Here is a 15,651-nt window from a genome sequence, read left to right on the forward strand (position 1 = left end):
AGGCCTCCGAACCCTTGAGCCCCAAACCTGATGAGGACCTGAGAGGAGGGGCGGGAGGGGCGGGAGGGGCCGGCCGGCTGCCCACAGGTGAGCACAGGTGGAAGCACTTAACATCATAACATGAGCACAAGTTCACGATTACTCCAAGGACAGGATGCTTTGTTTAACGCTTGAAAATCAACATAATTTACCACAGTAACAGAGTAAAGTAGGAAAATCCTATATCCCCTCAACAGAAGCAGGAAAAGCATTTGGTAAAAGTCGGTATCTGTTCATGGTAAAAGCAGAAACAAAGCAAAACAAAACCTAACAAAATAGGAATTAGAGGGAACTTCCTGAATCTGATGAGGTTATCAAACCCCCGTAGCGGGCAGCTAACTCAGCCTTTCCCTTTGAGACCAAGAGCAAGAGCGAGGTGTGTGCTGTGACCACTCCTATGCCAAGTTTGTGGCACGTCTGAGTAGACGGAGGATATAAAAACAATAGATATTTAACGACCGCAAAGGAAAGATGGAAATGTTGGTCTCAGGGGCGCCTGCGGGGCTCGGTCAGCTAAGCGTCTCTCCGTTTCGGATCAGGTCATGATCTCACGATTTCGTGGGTTCAAGCCCCACGTCGGGCTCTGTGCTGATGGTGCGGAGCCTGCTTGGGATTTGCTGTCCCTCCCTGTCTCTTTGCCCCTCCCTCCCTCATGCTGTCTCTGTTTCTCTCAAAACAAATAAACTAAAAAAAAATGTTTTTAGAGAAAACGTTCTCATACAGTACGGTGGTATCGTAGAAAATAAAAGATTCTCTAGGTTAATTTTTTTTTTTAATTTATTTCTGAGAGAGAGAGAGAGAGAGAGTGACAGCGTGAGCAGGGGAGGGGCAGAGAGAGAAGGAGACACAGAATCTGAAGCTGCTCCAGGCTCCGAGCTGTCAGCACAGAGCCTGCTGTGGGGCTCGAACCCATGAACTGTGAGATCATGACCTGAGCCGAAGTCAGACCCTCAACTGACTGAGCTACCCAGGCGTGCCTCTATGGGTTAGTTTTTAAAATTAATGAATACTTAGCAAGGTTGCTGGATGTACAGTCGATACATGATAATCAGCTGTGGATACGGTTGGAAAATAGCATATAGATTCAATGCAATTTTTTAAGTTTGTTTATTTTTGAGAGAGACAGAGATAGCACGAATGGGGGAGGGGCAGAGGGAGAGAGAGTCCCAAACAGGCTTTGTGCTGTCACCAGAGAGTCTGACGTGGGGCTCAAACTCACGAAACTGAGATCGTGACCTGAGCTGAAACCAAGAGTCGGATGCTTAACTGACAGCCCCCCAGGTACCCCCAGATTCAGTACAAATTTAATCAAAATCCAACAGGTGTTCTGTTGAACTTAAGACAATTCTAAAATTTTCACACAAATGCAAAGGGTCAAGAACAGCCAAGATACTCCTTTTTTTTGAAAAATTTCTAATGTTTATTATTTTTGAGAGAGAGAGAGAGAGAGAGGGTGAGCAGGGGAGGGGCAGAGAGGGAGACACAGAATCTGAAGCAGGTTCCAGACTCCGAGCTGCCAGCACAGAGCCGACGCGCAGCTCAAACCCATGAGCTGTGAGATCATGACCTGAGCCGAAGTGCAACACTTACCCGACTGAGCCCCCAGGCGCCCCCAGCAGCCCAGATATTCCTGAAGAAGGATGGGTAGGAGGACTTCCGCTCTTTGCTATTGAGGCATGTTACAGTGAGAGCAGCTGCAGACAGCGTACGTGTGGCACACAGATGGGCAGATGGGGTGGAAGAGCGGGCACCGAGGTAGCCCCCGTCCCCGTGGACACGGGCTATGTGCAGAGAAGGGCCGAGTGTGGTCTTTTCAGTGGTGCTGGAATAAGTATAGATCCACGTGGGAAAAAGGAAGGAGGGAAGGAGGGAGGGTGGGAGGGAAGAAGGAAGGGACGACGTTCTCATGCCACAGGGACACAGCTCAGTGCGGCTGTAGCGTGAAGGCGGCACAGCGCTACCAGAGGGCAGTGCGGGCTCACGGCCCCGTGGTGGTGGGCATGACCCATCGAGGCCCAGGCTGGTGCTCCGGCTCGGCGAACATCAGGGCCCCTCGTTCACGCACATCCGTGGGGGGTTCTGGGGGTTGAGGGGGAGGCGCTACCGCAGAAGGGTGGGCAGGAGATTCAGGGGGGTGTTTTCTGAGACGACAGCCTGATGGCGCGTCACACCGGAGAAGGTTTCCGTCCCATTCGTCGTCGGGGAGGCGCGGTTACGGCTGTGGTGAGGCCTGCACGCGGGGGTGGCTGCAGCGAGAGCTGGCGTGTCAGCAGGAACCGGGCAGGGGCGCATGGAGGCGGGGCCGGGGGCCTGTCCCCAGAGCCAGAGAGGAGCTGCTGACAGAAGGCGGGACAGGGCAAGGTCCTGGTGGGGTGGGGTCAGGGACTGAGTCAGGCTATAGAAATGTCCGAGGGGAGGCTTGTATGTTTTAAAAAGGTGCCCATTTTAGTCATGACCGTGGTGGACGGTCACCGAGGAGGCAGTGGCCCGAGAGGCCCTGGAGCTGGAGACCTGGAGCCCTGGGTGCTGGGACCCTGGAGCCCTGGGTGCTGGGGCCCTGGAGCCCTGGGTGCTGGAGCCCTGGAGCCCTGGGAGCTGGAGCCCTGGGTGCTGGAGCCCTGCGAGCTGAGCGCAGGAGAGGGGAGGGGTCGGGGCTGGGCAGAAAGGCGGTGGTGAGGGCCGGAGTGTGCACGCGGTGGCCCTCAGGCCATAGGCTTGTCTCCTAAATAAAGCTTTATTGGGGCGTCAGTGCTGTTCTCACAGTGGCAGAGTTGGGTGGTGTAGACAGTGACCCACAGACTGGAAGTGTTTACTCTCAAGCAAGCTGGCCGCACCCTAGTGAAAGCCACATGCCCAAGCTCGGCCCCGGGAGGGGAGGGGACCTCACTGTTCTCTAGACCCTGGGGTCCTTCAGTTCATGGTCTCTCCAGATGGGCCCTTGGTGCCCTGCTGCCCCTGGGCCCTCCCTCGCTGGAGCCAGAGCCCCATGGGGAGCTCCCTGCTGCTCCTTCCAGCTCTCAGCACCCACAGCCCCACCCCACTCCCCTGGGAGCACCGTGCAGGGGCCCACGTGTGCTTAGCAGGGACTGGCAGTTCAGGGCCTGGACAGCAGGGGGCGCCGAGGCCATGCATTTTCCTCCAACTTGTCCAGACTTCTCCGTGGGGGGGGTGAGGAGTGGGGAGGGGCGGCCCTTCATCTGAGGTGGAGTTGCTGTCTGTGCTCATCTCCCTCTGCCGCACTTGAACCTGTGCAGAGTGCGTGTGTTCCCTCCGGGTCCCGGGATGGCAGAAGGCCAAGGAAGGCATGATGCGTCCAGGGCATTCAGGAGATGCCCCTCCCCCTCCCGAGGCAGCTCGGGCTGGGGTGGGACCAGTGAGCAGCACCTGGGGAGGCCGCGGGGGCAAGGGGATCCAGGATCCAGGAGGAGCTCTTGGGTGGGCCCCTTCAGAAGTTTCTAGGTGGCCGAGCCTGGAGAACGAGGGTTCTCTGCCTGGCTTGCCTGTGTTCCCGCCGGCACGCCCTCTGCTTCCCCCTGGTCTGTGCGCTCTGGCCGGACCCTCCCCTGACGTGCTCCCTGAGCTGCCCGACCCAGCCCCCCACGGGGCCTCTGCTGCCTCTCAGGACAGACCCCTGGGCAGGCTCGGGGCACAGAGGCCCTCTGGGATCCCTCCAGCCCAGTGACTCACCTCTAGCTGCTTGGTACCTACTTCCTGCCGTCTGGCTTCCTGGGCCAGAGCACCCCCCACCACGGCCCCTAGCTCTCCTTCCGGGGTGCCCCAGCGCTCCAGCTCACGTGGCCAGGCAGGCTGGGGTGGGGGGCCAAGGGCTCCCCCCACCTGCGCCGGGGCCCTCTCCCCACGGCCTCTGGGCCGCTCCGTCCTGCTGAGCCCCAGCCCGCGCAGCACCGCACCGCACCGCCGCCACCAGGTTCTTGCTGTGCTCAGACCCGCGCTTGGTTTTATTAGGGGCTGGTCCCCAACAGGCAGCGGGTCAGCACACAGTCGGAATAGGGGGGATGCGACGGCGAGCGCATCAGAAAGTCCTGGATGCTTGCTCTCAGCAGCTGCTGGGACTCTCATACGCTTTGATAGCCCGGGAACCCCTCCAAGCCAAGGTGCGCTGGGCTGGGGGCTGAGGGCCCCAGGAGGCAGGTGGGGGGTTGTCCCAGACTCCTGCCCCCATCCCCTCCTCCCCTTGCCCTGCAGACAGCAGAGAAGGGCAGACTGACAGCAAAGGGGAGACACAGAAGGCCCCAGAGGGACAGAGGAGTGGAGCCGAAGAGGGGCGGGCTGCTGTGTGGGCCACGCGGGACGGACCACACGGACGAGGTGAGGGTGGGCTTCCTCTGCTGGGGTGTGGGCGCTTCGTCTGAGGCCGTTAGAACGAGAACGAGTCCGGCACCCGGGCGGCGGTCTGGACGGCTCAGCGCCCGGGTGCTGGGTTTTAAGTTCTGCCGTGTGCCCTGGGGCGTGGCCTCCCGTCCTGCAGTCTGGCTCCCGTGTCCGTCACTGGTGGTCGTCCCGGGTCTGGCAGGCCTTTCGGGCTGGGGTGCTGCTGGCCTGCGCTCTGGCCCGGAGGCCACTGTCCTCTCCCCAAAGCTACAAGTAGTGCGGGCCCCTGGAGATCAGGGGGGTAACGGGGGTAACAGAGTCACGGGCTGACCCGGCCACCCGTGGAAACCTTCCAGCGTGTTTTCTCTGAAAGTGTGCGTGTGTGCGTGTGCACGTGTGTGAGTGCACCTGTATGGGCGTGTGTGCGCGTGTTGGAGGGTGACGTCAGGGCATGAGTGTCAGGCGTGGGGAGGGCAGGGCTGCATGTGGCCTGTGCCCACCGGGCCGGGTCCTGTCTCGGCCTTGCCGGTCTGCGGTTTACACCACATGGTGCTCTGGGAACGGCCTCTTCTCTCTCTGCATGGCCACCAGAGGGCGGAGGCGGGCAGCCGGGGCGCCCCTGCCCACCTCCTGGGGGCCATCCCGTCCCCGCCTCTGTCACTGGCATCCCTTTCCCCGCAGCCCTCCCTGCGCCCCCCCAGCCCTGGGCGGCGCTCTGTCCCCAGGCACTTCCTGGGCTCAGTGGTGGTGGTGTGGACGGGCTTGGAGGCTTCTGCCCCTCCCTTGCGCTACGTTGTCAAGTCACACTTCTGGTGTGCGTGGGCCCTTAGGGAAAAGCAGTCCGAAGGAGCTTGAGCTGCTGCCCATGGTCTGTAAGGTCTTCACCTTTCAGGCAGGCCGTGTACAGCTGTGCATGAGACACAGAGCCGTGTGCTCCCTGCTGCAGATCCTCTGTACCGAACGCTCCCGCTGGGAGTGCTCCTGTGTCTCCCACGGAAAAGCAAGAGGAAGGGCGGGCTCAGCACGGGCAGTGTGGTCGGCTGATGGCCCGACCCCAACCTTGAGGGCCGGCATCCCAGCCTCTGGGCCCTGTGGGCATCGCGTCTGCAACCCCGGGCAGGATGCTTCCCGAGGTCTGCTCCGATCTGGCGGTCCAGGGGGAGCTGAGCCCCGGAGCCCACGCACACGAGAGCCTCACGCCCAGGGCCGTAGGGTTCTGACAGCAAGGAAGCACTTTGTGGTGAGCAGGTCACCCCTAGGTCTCCAGAACGTTACCGGTGATTCTGCAGTGATACCTAGGTTCTGGAACCAGTTTCTTCCTTCCTTCCTTCCCCCTGGTGTACGGGGATCTGCCGTGGGCCCCCTCCCTGAGGCTGTGTCAGGCATCGGAAGGCAGACGAGGCAGATCATGGAACAGAGCTAGATGCCTGAGACGGGCGTTAGGAACCCGGCCGATTCCGCAGGTTGGCACCACATAAACCCGTGCATATGGAGGCTTATAATAGAACCGTCAGCAACTGTAATTAAGGCTGTGAACTGCGCCACGCTGCTAAAAAAACAAATTCTCTGCAGCTGTTGGGCTGACTGAGAATTAGCCCTATCAGCTCAAGTTTGATTCTTCTGATTTGGTAGAGGAAATACTTTAAAAATGATCTCACAGCCTGACTTATGTAAACGGCCTTNTTTAATATGAGACAATTGAGATGGAGCCCGGCTCCCTGGCAAACCACAGCTTCCTGCAGTGTCCTGTTGCCATGGGTTACAGAGGGAGCCGAGTGGAACTTCATCTGAAATGTCTTTAAACTTCCCTGGCGTGCACAGGCACGCGGCCGCGTCAGGCGGTGTAGTTTAGATCCGCGTGCCCGGTGTGGGTTGGAAGTTTTCTTGTCTTAAGATGAATTTGGGGAAAGGGCTGTCAAAGGAAACGCACGTTTTAAGTGATCAGCAGGTAAGTCATTCCCGCCGTTTCTTGCCGTTTAACAGAATTTTTCTGAGAATTAACCTTGGCATCTCAGTTACTGCTTTGTTTTCCGACTATTCAGCGAATGGTAGCTTTTCAGTGTGAACTTTGAAAGCACTTCTGTGTGTGCATCGGGAGCTAAATGTGAGCCCTGCGCCCGTGAATGGCCGGCTCCGGGACCGCGGGACACGGGGCGAGGCTGGGCGCTGGGTCTGTCCCGGCGAGTCCGGCTCAGCCGCCCAGGGACCCGGCTGCTTGCGCCCTGAGTCCCCCCGGAGAGCATCGGTGTGGCTTCCTGTCCTTGCCGCGGCAATTCTAACAGATTGTAAAGAGGACCGAGGGAGCTAATTTTGGCAAAGTATTAAGTTTCAATTGGATTATCAAAATCTATCCAGCTCTTTAAATTACCACTGTGTATGTAATATTTTAAAACGTAGCGAACTGATTTTGTGTCGTGCACACACACAGGGAGCTACTGGTAATCCTGTTCAATGATTGATTATTATCAGAGCTTATAAAGTTGAGCTTACTAGGAAACTTTTTCTCAAAAAAGGTCTGGGGAGCCAGGCGAAAAGAAGGTTGAGATTTAAAACGAGAGTACTTTTTATTCTCCTCTCGTGGCTGTGCTGTGTGGATGTAAATGTCACTAATTACGGGGTACCGATTTTAAACTCCTTCTCCTCTGAGGGAGGTTGCATTTTGCTGTCTCCCTGACATCTGACTAGAACCTCTGGGTGGCGGCGGGGACACGGGTTCAGAAGTGACCGGAGTGGGGGTGAGGTGGGCAGGGGGCTTCATCCTTCCTCGTAAACGGAAAACAGAAACCGGCCAGCTGGGTGGGTCAAGGAGGAACCTGATGCAGTAAGTGCACGTCTCACTGTATTGTAGAAACGTGGAGTGTGCGTTTGGAAAAGCCCAGGCTCTGCTGAAGCTCACTGGGGAGGGCGGGGAGTGGCTTTGATGTTTCCGGGCGTGCCCGCTGCGTGGCCGCCCCCGGCTGTCCTTGATGGAAAAGTGAAGTTCGGATATACCCTGTCCTTAATGGACGGATTCACCGGTTACCTGAACACACCTGTGCACCGCGCACCGTCTGGTGTGTAAAAGCCAAGTTCAGGCCAAGTTCAGGCCAAGTTCAAGCCAAGTTCAGGCCAGGTTTAGGAAATGTTGCTTCTTATTCCCGGCGACCAAAATGGTCCTGCAGAAGCTGCCCTTGCACTTGCCTCTGTACATCACTTGGATCCCTTCTGAAATTTTTGCAAATGCTCAAACTGGCAAATACGTTGTTCGCATGAGTGTTAAAATCTGGTTGTGCGGGTTGTATTTTAAGCAACAGAAAATGCGAAGCTCTCTCCTCCCCGGGGCCGAGGGTGGTATCGGAAGGTGGTGGGCGAGTGGTGGGCACTGCAGCTCTTTCTGGCTCAGAGTGGGCCCGCGGGGAAGAGGGCAGCAAGAGGGTCACTGCGAGGGGGCGCTCCTGCAGGCACGCGGCGCCAAGGGGGAGCATGGGGGGGCAGAGGGTGGCTCCACACCCCACCGGCTCTGCTGCCAGAGCCTCTAACTGTCGGTCTGTGAGCAGGGTGCCCGGGGGCCCAGCCCCTCCAGTGCACACCGGTGCCCCGTGAACGCGGTGCCCCTCCCACGAGCACCTTCTCTCCAGAGGCAGACGCCCATCTGCCACGGCCACTGAGGGAGCACAAAGGAGCGCCGATGGGCGCAGGCCCTGCGGGAGCGCGAGGCTCCCACTGGCTGAGCAGACCGTGAACATGTAGATGCCCCTCTGTCACACAAAGCAAGCCATCATCCTCGGCCACGTCGGGGTGGGCATGAGCGGGGGTGCTGGCGAGGTGTGGGGTGGGGACACACCCAGACCCAGAGCCTAGAAGGAACGCGATCTGTCACAGGAAGAAGCTTCAACAGGCTTGCCGCATGGACCCACCACCCTGGTGCCCCCGCTGCGGCCCTTCTCGGGGAGGAGTGTGGGACCCGTGCCCAGCCCCGCTGGGCTTCCACGGCCGGCAGGCGGGCTGCACGGGAGCCAAGTCACCCCTGTGGCTCGTCCTTCCCTGCCCGCTCGTAAAGTCCCGATCGTGCTGGGCTGCGCTTGGCTGAGGTCTGTCGTCTCCTGTCACAGATGTGTTGTGAGGTCCGTCTGCCCAGGCAGCCGCCTTCAGGCTGCTAGTGTATGAGGAAAAGAACTTTCCAGAGACCAGGGGGCTTTCACCTCTGTGCACTGGAGCTCTGTGCAGGGTTTGCACACGGGAAGGGCTGTACTAGGAGAGCGCCCGTGTTCTGTTCTAGGCAGCGTGGGGCCTGTCGCACACTCAGGGTGGTGGTGGGGCGTCCACGCTCAGGGCCTCACTGCGCAATGACGGTGCCCAGTCGCAGGTGCGCGGAGGGCGTGCCAGCCCCTCAGAAAGGCCTGGACAGGCTGGAGGAAGACAGACCCTGGAGGTGAGGGCCGCCCCGAGTTTGCTTCTGGGGAGACACGGCATGGAGGGGAGAGAGCGAGCCACACAAGCACGGCTGGCCGCGGCTTTGGTGGCCCGGTCTTCCTTGCCCGTGTGGGGGCCACGGCCCCGTCCTGGCCCCTCGTGGGCCCTCCAGGTCGGCAGTGGGGTGCAGGGCGACCCGAGAGCAGGTAGGTGTCCCCTCGGCCCAGGCCAGCACGCGTGGGGCTGAGTGGGCCCTGGAGGTGGTGTTAAGTGCGGCCGGGGGATGGGAGTGGGTGCGGCAGGCCTGCCCTTGCGTGGGCGCCTTCCGCCCCGATGGCCGGGCCTCGAGGAGGAGCCGGTGGGCTGCACGCAGTTCTTCTGCATTTGGCGGAGTGTCTCCTTTTTTAGCTCAGCCGCTCGGGCCTGTGCTCAGTGCCTGTCTCCACTGTCGGCCGGGGTCGCTTGCGTTGCTCCGGCAGCCCTGCAGCGGGGGGGAGCGGAGCGCGGGCTCTGTGTCCAGCGGTCTGTCCCCCACTCGGCTGTCTGTCCATCAGCACGTGTGTGCCTCGCCCCAGACCTCCTTTGACCCTGACACGGGAGGGGGGGGTGTTGGGGGTGGCCTTTGCTTACCCCACTCGGTGGCTGCGCAGACAGATCCTTCCCTCACGTTCTGAGGCTGATTCTTGCCGTCTGTGGGAGAAGACCTCCCAGGATGTGTGAGGGACTCGAGTTTGTCTGCACGTCCTCCCCTCCTCCGTGAAGGTGCTGGTCGCCTTGAACTGCCTGCTGACGATGGGCCCGGCTTCCGCTCCCCTCGGTCCTGCGGTGCGGCCGGCACGCGGGCTCCTTCCTCCCTGCTCCCGAGAGGGGCGCCCTGCGTGCCGTCCCCTGTCGCCCTCCATCCCAAACACGCGTCTGTCGGTGCTTGTCATCCTGACCAGCTTTCCCGGGGACCCCAGTTACCGCAGGGCCCCTCCCCTGGCTCCACTCGGAGTGGCTCTGAGTGACAGCCCTCCAGCCTGCCGCTGCGGCGGGGACCCCCTGTCCGCTGCCAGCTCCCTCTGGACGTGCGGGGGGGGGAGGGTAGTGTCCAGCTCGGACGTGGGCTCCTCCCTCTGTCTCCCCTGCCCTTCACTCAGGCCGTCCCAGAGCCCCGTGTCGGCAAGCCCGGGGACTCAGCCGTCCGCGCCCGCCGCTCCATCCTGCCTCCTCGCCCCGCCCCCCGCCCCGGGGGTGCTCGCTCTGCCCTGCATCAGCCCGTCCCCAGCCCGAGGGGACGCCACGTGTGCCCTTCTTGCCACGTGCTCCCGGAGCACTTGACTTGCCCAGAGCCGCCAGCAGAGCACCTGGGGGCGGGGCTGCCCGTTCTCTGCGTGTGCAGGAGGCATTCAGTGAGTGGAGGGACCTCAGCGGGACCCCCCAGGCCCTGTCTGGCCCTGAGGGTGGGGTCTGCTGGGAGCCGGTGCGCCAGCCTGGGCAGGACGGTCGGGCGGACGGACAGATGGACGGCTCCAGCTGTAGGCTCCCTTTCACTGGGCAGAGGTTTGGAAACACCTGAGACATCTCAGCCTTTACGAGAAAGCGCTTCCCCGGGGGTGGGCCGCAACTTCACGCGAGAGCGGGGCTTGGCGTCCGGTCCCTGGCGTGTGCCTGCGTGTCCCGGTGCTGCAGAGGGGGCTGCCGCCTGCACAGAGCGCCCCAGGCAGGCGCATCCCCTGCGCTCCGCTGGCGCTGCTGTCCTGGGGGCTGCTGGGTTGTGGCCGTCATCCCAGACACTCGGCACCTCCCACCCTGTGTCCCCCCGCGTCCCCTTAAGCCGGGCGGGGGGGGATTTGCAGCCTTTAGTCAACAGTGAGGTCGGAGGATTTGTGCGCGAGGTCGCTGCACACACCGAGTCCCTGGCCCCGTGGAGCCTGCGCCCTCGCTGGCCACGTCCGGTGTTTGCAGGAGGCGCTGTCCCAGGCGTCCCCGAGTGCGAGACGGAACGTGCGCTCTCCCATCGGTGGGCAGTGCCCTCAGTGGGGGTTGGGCCCCATGCAGTCTCTGGCGACCTTCTTGGAGACCAAAGACGTCTCTGGGACGTGTGCACACGCACAGACACGCGCACACGCACACTTGAGGGAGAGAAGCCCGCACACGCAGACACGCACGAGTGCGCCTGAAGGAGAGAAGCCGGGGACAGCTGTGAGCTGCAGGGCTCTGCCGCGCTGAAGGCTGACTGAAGGCCCCGTCCCGTCCCTGTCCCGTCCCCGTCCCCGTCGGGCGGCACAAACTGCGGTGCTGCACCCGCACCCCATGCTGTGTCCCGCTGTCCCCTTGTCACCCGGCAGCACCGAACACAGCCTGGGTCGTCCTGTCTCCTCGAGCACGAACTTCTTTGTTGTCATGTTGAGCATGACAGTCTGAGCCTTAGACATTGTGCTCCCCCCTCCCCCCCTTAATGTGACCTTCTGTCCAGGTGGCTCTGTGGTGGAGCCTGCTAGAAAGCACAGTGTGGGGGGGGGTATGCTCCTGCCCTCACGTGGGGTGTGTGCTCCTGCCCTCACGTGGGGTGTGTGCCTGTGCCCTCACGTGGGGTTTGTGTGCTCGTGTGCTCACGTGGGGTGTGTGTGCTCACATTGGGGGGGTGTGCCCGTGCACTCACATGTGTGAGCACGGAGAGGGCTGGGATGGGGATGAGACGTCTGCGAGGTCTGGGGGAGGTCACTGCTGCATCCCGCCCTTGAGGGACCCGGAGGGGCCGGCCCGCATGGACAGGCATGGAGGCCGGGTGGGCCCACCTCAGGGGCCTGGCAAGGAAGGCCTCTCTGACAAGGAGTAGGTGGGCCGGCCAGGTGACACTGCAGTGGGAGGGGGGGTGAGGGCACAGCAGGGCCTGGGGGCTTCCCACGGCGGCTCTTGGAGCCCTGGGATACACACAAGACCCGCACACAGGATGTGCGTGCTCACACGCGTGCACACGTGCACCCCTGAGGCCACACTTGAGCACAGCATAGATCCGGGATGTAGTTGGTATTCACGTTTTCCTACCTGTCGTGTTCCTCGCTGACCCCTGTGGTTTGTGGCCACTGAACTGATAACGTTAGAGGGTCGTGGTGAAGGTCATGGCTGGACGTGAAGACGTCTGGGCCCACGGAGCCGAGTCAGGGCACGACCCCAACAAGCCCCTCACAGGGGCCACTGTCTTCTGCCCTCGGTCCAGCAAGGGGTCACTCAAAATGGAAATGATCAAGTTTTTTAAAAGTCAAATAAATACACATTAGATGCATAGGGTTGTTAAGTTCCTAAAGGTTTTTGTCATTTGGGTTATTTTATTCTTTATGTATTTATTTGGGTTATTTTATTATTTATGTATTCAGAACATTTGGTACATTTGGGCAACTTGCAGCCCCAAGCTCTTCTTTAGGACTCAGATATGACCAGTTATTTAAAATAGTACTTTCCATGTCTAAGGAAGTTTTGTCAATAGCTCAAGATGAAAACTCGGTTCTTACATATCACTATATATCACAGTGATTCAGAAAAGACACAGTCCAGTGCTTGCTCTCTCGGATGTTACTGACGGGGCCAACCTTGATGAAGGCTGGACCCGTCACCCATACTCTCCATATAAATGCTCTAAAACGCTCACACCACTATTTCAATACCAAACATCCACACAACGTATGTGGTCCAGACCGAGTCCCTGCTGGGGATAAACGCGATTCCACTGAGCTGTCGGGCTTACGAGGCTGACCCGAGGGGTGCAAGTTGTTTGAACTTAAACCATGTGTCTAAAATACTGCGTAAGTTTTTTTAAAGCGAACTGAATCCAGTCTTGCAGGCGTGTGCTAGGACTCTGTGAGCTATTTGATTACGGCGCGTGTTTAACTGTCAGCTCCGAAGAGTGCCGGCTTTCCGGGGCCTTCCTTCCCTGGCCCCTTGGTTTTATGATTCTGATTCTTTTGTAAGGATAACATGTAGGTATGGGAATTGGGGAAGAACCCCAAACTACAGGCAAATGAAAACAAGTTATTAATATAAATGGTACACAGGAAACATTAGGGATGTTGAGCTGAAATTTATAAAAGTGTGGATAATGGCCTGGGGTCCACATATGCTGAGAAATCGCAAATACCCGACTTTAAGTCACGCCAAGCAGCTGGCTTCCCCTTTGTGGGAGATGCTCTCTGGGAATTTTCTGCGGGAGTTTCCGAAGCTTTGCCATTTGGGACTGCTACCCCCCGCATCTGCTCCCCTTCGGCCGGAATGTGCTAAAAAAATGCAAACCCGGCCTTAAAAGGTTAACTGGGGTCAGAATCTGACGTGTTGTGGTTTCGAGGCAAATAGAAATGATTTGAGGTTTCCCTGTCTCCCACCACACCCTGTGGGCAGGCTGTCGGCCTGGGCCTCCTCACCCCCCATGCCGAGCGCCCAGCGCTGTGCTCCGTGCTCCCCACAGGGCACCTCCCGAGTCTCTCCGCCAGCACCCATCTCCCTGCGCCCACCGCTTCACCTCTTTAACCCCGTTGGAGTGAAGGCCCCTGATCCGTGCCCCTCAGCCTGCTCCCATGTCCATGTCAGGGGCCGAGGAGTGGGCACTGAGCGGTGGTCGGCTGAGTGACGGCCCGGCTCTGCCACTCTCCGCTGGTGTGTGCTTGTGAGTAAAATAAATGTTGGACAGTAAACAGAAGAATTAGGTTAGTGGTAATTGTACATTATTTATAAATTAAATAATCTGGTCAGGAAGAGTGGTCACCTGTTTCTCCGGAATGTGGAATGGGCGGGGGACATCTGTGACCTCTAAGCCCTTACCGGCCCCTCCGGGAGGATCCTTAGCATGCAGAATCCACTAACCCCTGGGTTTCCAGATGCCTAGAACTTTCCTTAGCGTCTTAAGTTTGGAAGGTGCTCTTTAGACACAGCTTCCCACACTGGGAAAAGGGAAGGAAATACATGTTTGAGGCCGTGGCTCAGAGATGCTGAGTCCCTCTGGGAGCGTGGTGAACAGGGAGACACACAGAGCGCCTCTCCTGGAGGACGTGCGTGAGGGGCCCCGAGGGGGGCCTGCGGCCGTGAGCTCTCCGGGCTGGATGGGGGGTGTGCGCCCACAGGACAACGCTCCTTTCTGACTTCGCAGGCCCATGCCCAGGCTGGCACCCCACGGCACCCCCGCGGCACCCTGTGGTACCCCCATGGCACCCTGTGGCACCTCCACGGCTGGTCTGGTCTCTGAGCAGCCACATGTGTGACCTTTATCGGGGCTGTCTTCCAATTCCCAGATTTTCTTTTCAACCCGACCCCTGCTAAGCTCTTCACCGAGTGTTTCCGTTTCAGCCACTGCAGTTTCATCGTAAACGTCTCACGAGGGGCCGCTTGTCACATCTGCCCCCTCACTACCTCGTTTCTCCGTCACAGCTCTGACTTGCGATTTCACATTTATTTGATGCTCTGTCTCAGGGCCTCCTGGGGTCTGGGGGTCTGTTCGTCGTTCCTGCTCTTTCTCCTGATGGGTTTCCCCCTTGGGTTTGCGGGAACTCGAGCTGTGAGCTCTTCCTGGGCCGGGCTCACTGCCTGGCACTCCCGCGGGCTTCGGTGGGCTGCTCTCCCCCGGGGCTTGGCAGCACCCCTGGGTCCTGCCTGGCGGATCCTTTGCTGGTTTGGGAGCTGCAGGATATTAAAACCATGTTTGTTTCCATCCTGTCTTCACAATTTTTCTGTAAATCTAAAACTATTCTGAAAAATAAAGCATACGTTTTAAAAAGTAAATGTATGTATTTCGAGAGTGGGGGAGGGGCAGAGGCAGGGAGGGAGAATCCCAAGCAGGCGCCGCGCTGTCAGCACANGCCCACCCACCCGGCCGAGCCTCCCAGGCGCCCCTAAAATGCGCTTTTGTGAGAAGTGCGTTGGTTGAGCTTTACCCCGGTCTGTCCGCTCCGCAGACCCCCCAGGCTGGCGTCTGGCTGCGCCCTGCCCTCCACGTTCTGGGGCCCCCCCCCGACGCCCCCTGCCCCCCGCTCCTGCCCCCACCCTCTTCCACATCTCCCAGCGCAGGGACACGCCTCGAGCTCGCCTCGGGGACGGCCGCAGGGAGCTGTCGTGCGTCTGCTCCATCTGCGGACTCAGAACTTAGTTTCCATCGTGAGTGCAGCGTGAAGGGAGCCGGTTTACGTTTCAGGATTTATTTTCCAGATATTACTGTTGACAGTACTTCCGGTTTTGTGCGTGGCCTCGTGGGTTTTGTTCTCAGAATCTCAAGGGAATAGTTCGCCTCTGATACTGTGGAGCGTACGACACGGTTGCCGCTGATTTACTGCGGGCGGGAAGGACGGCGTTGCAGCGCGGCTGCCAGCCTGCCCGGGAGGCGCGTGTCGTGCAGGGCAGACCGTCCCCCGCCGGCTGAGGGCTGACGGCCCCGGCCGGGCTTGCCGGTGCCCGCGCTCGCCTGCCTGGCAGGAAGGACGTGTGGACACTGACGCACAGCAGCGTATGGTCTTACTATTGGAACCGTCCCGATAAGGCGCCAGGATAGTTTTGGGGCATTTGTGCCCCAGGCCCCGTGAGGGTTTGACACCGCCCGCAGCCCCTACTCCAGAACCGTTGCAAGGTGGCTTCGCCGGCTGCCAGGGGGCAGGCCCTCTTTCTGGGGCAGAAGGCCACCCTTTACCTGGGCCCTTGGGCCTTCCAGGTCTGAGACCCATGTGGGGAGGGGGTCCCCCACTTCCGAGAAGGTTGGGAGGTGACGTTTCAGGGGCCTGGTGCTGGGAACGGGCTGTCAGCCGCGCCTTCGGCGAGAGCTTCCTCGTGTTCTGCGCCCTGGTCCTGCAGAGGGGACCCGAGGGCAAGGCTGTCTCCACGCGGGGCTCCCGGGGCCAGGCCCCTGCTGGGAGGAGCGTGTGCGGGCTCCCT

General features: G+C 59.9%; 1 protein-coding gene across 1 annotated transcript in view; it reads left to right on the forward strand.

The window, feature by feature from the left end:
* RGS12 (regulator of G protein signaling 12) overlaps window positions 1-15,651 on the forward strand; it is an 82,876-nt gene that overhangs the window by 20,704 nt on the left and 46,521 nt on the right. The gene's annotated exons all lie outside the window — the stretch shown is intronic.

This window comes from Crocuta crocuta, unplaced genomic scaffold, assembly GCF_008692635.1.
Source record: "Crocuta crocuta isolate KB4526 unplaced genomic scaffold, BGI_CrCroc_1.0 scaffold179, whole genome shotgun sequence".
In the NCBI taxonomy this organism is placed as follows: domain Eukaryota; kingdom Metazoa; phylum Chordata; class Mammalia; order Carnivora; family Hyaenidae; genus Crocuta; species Crocuta crocuta.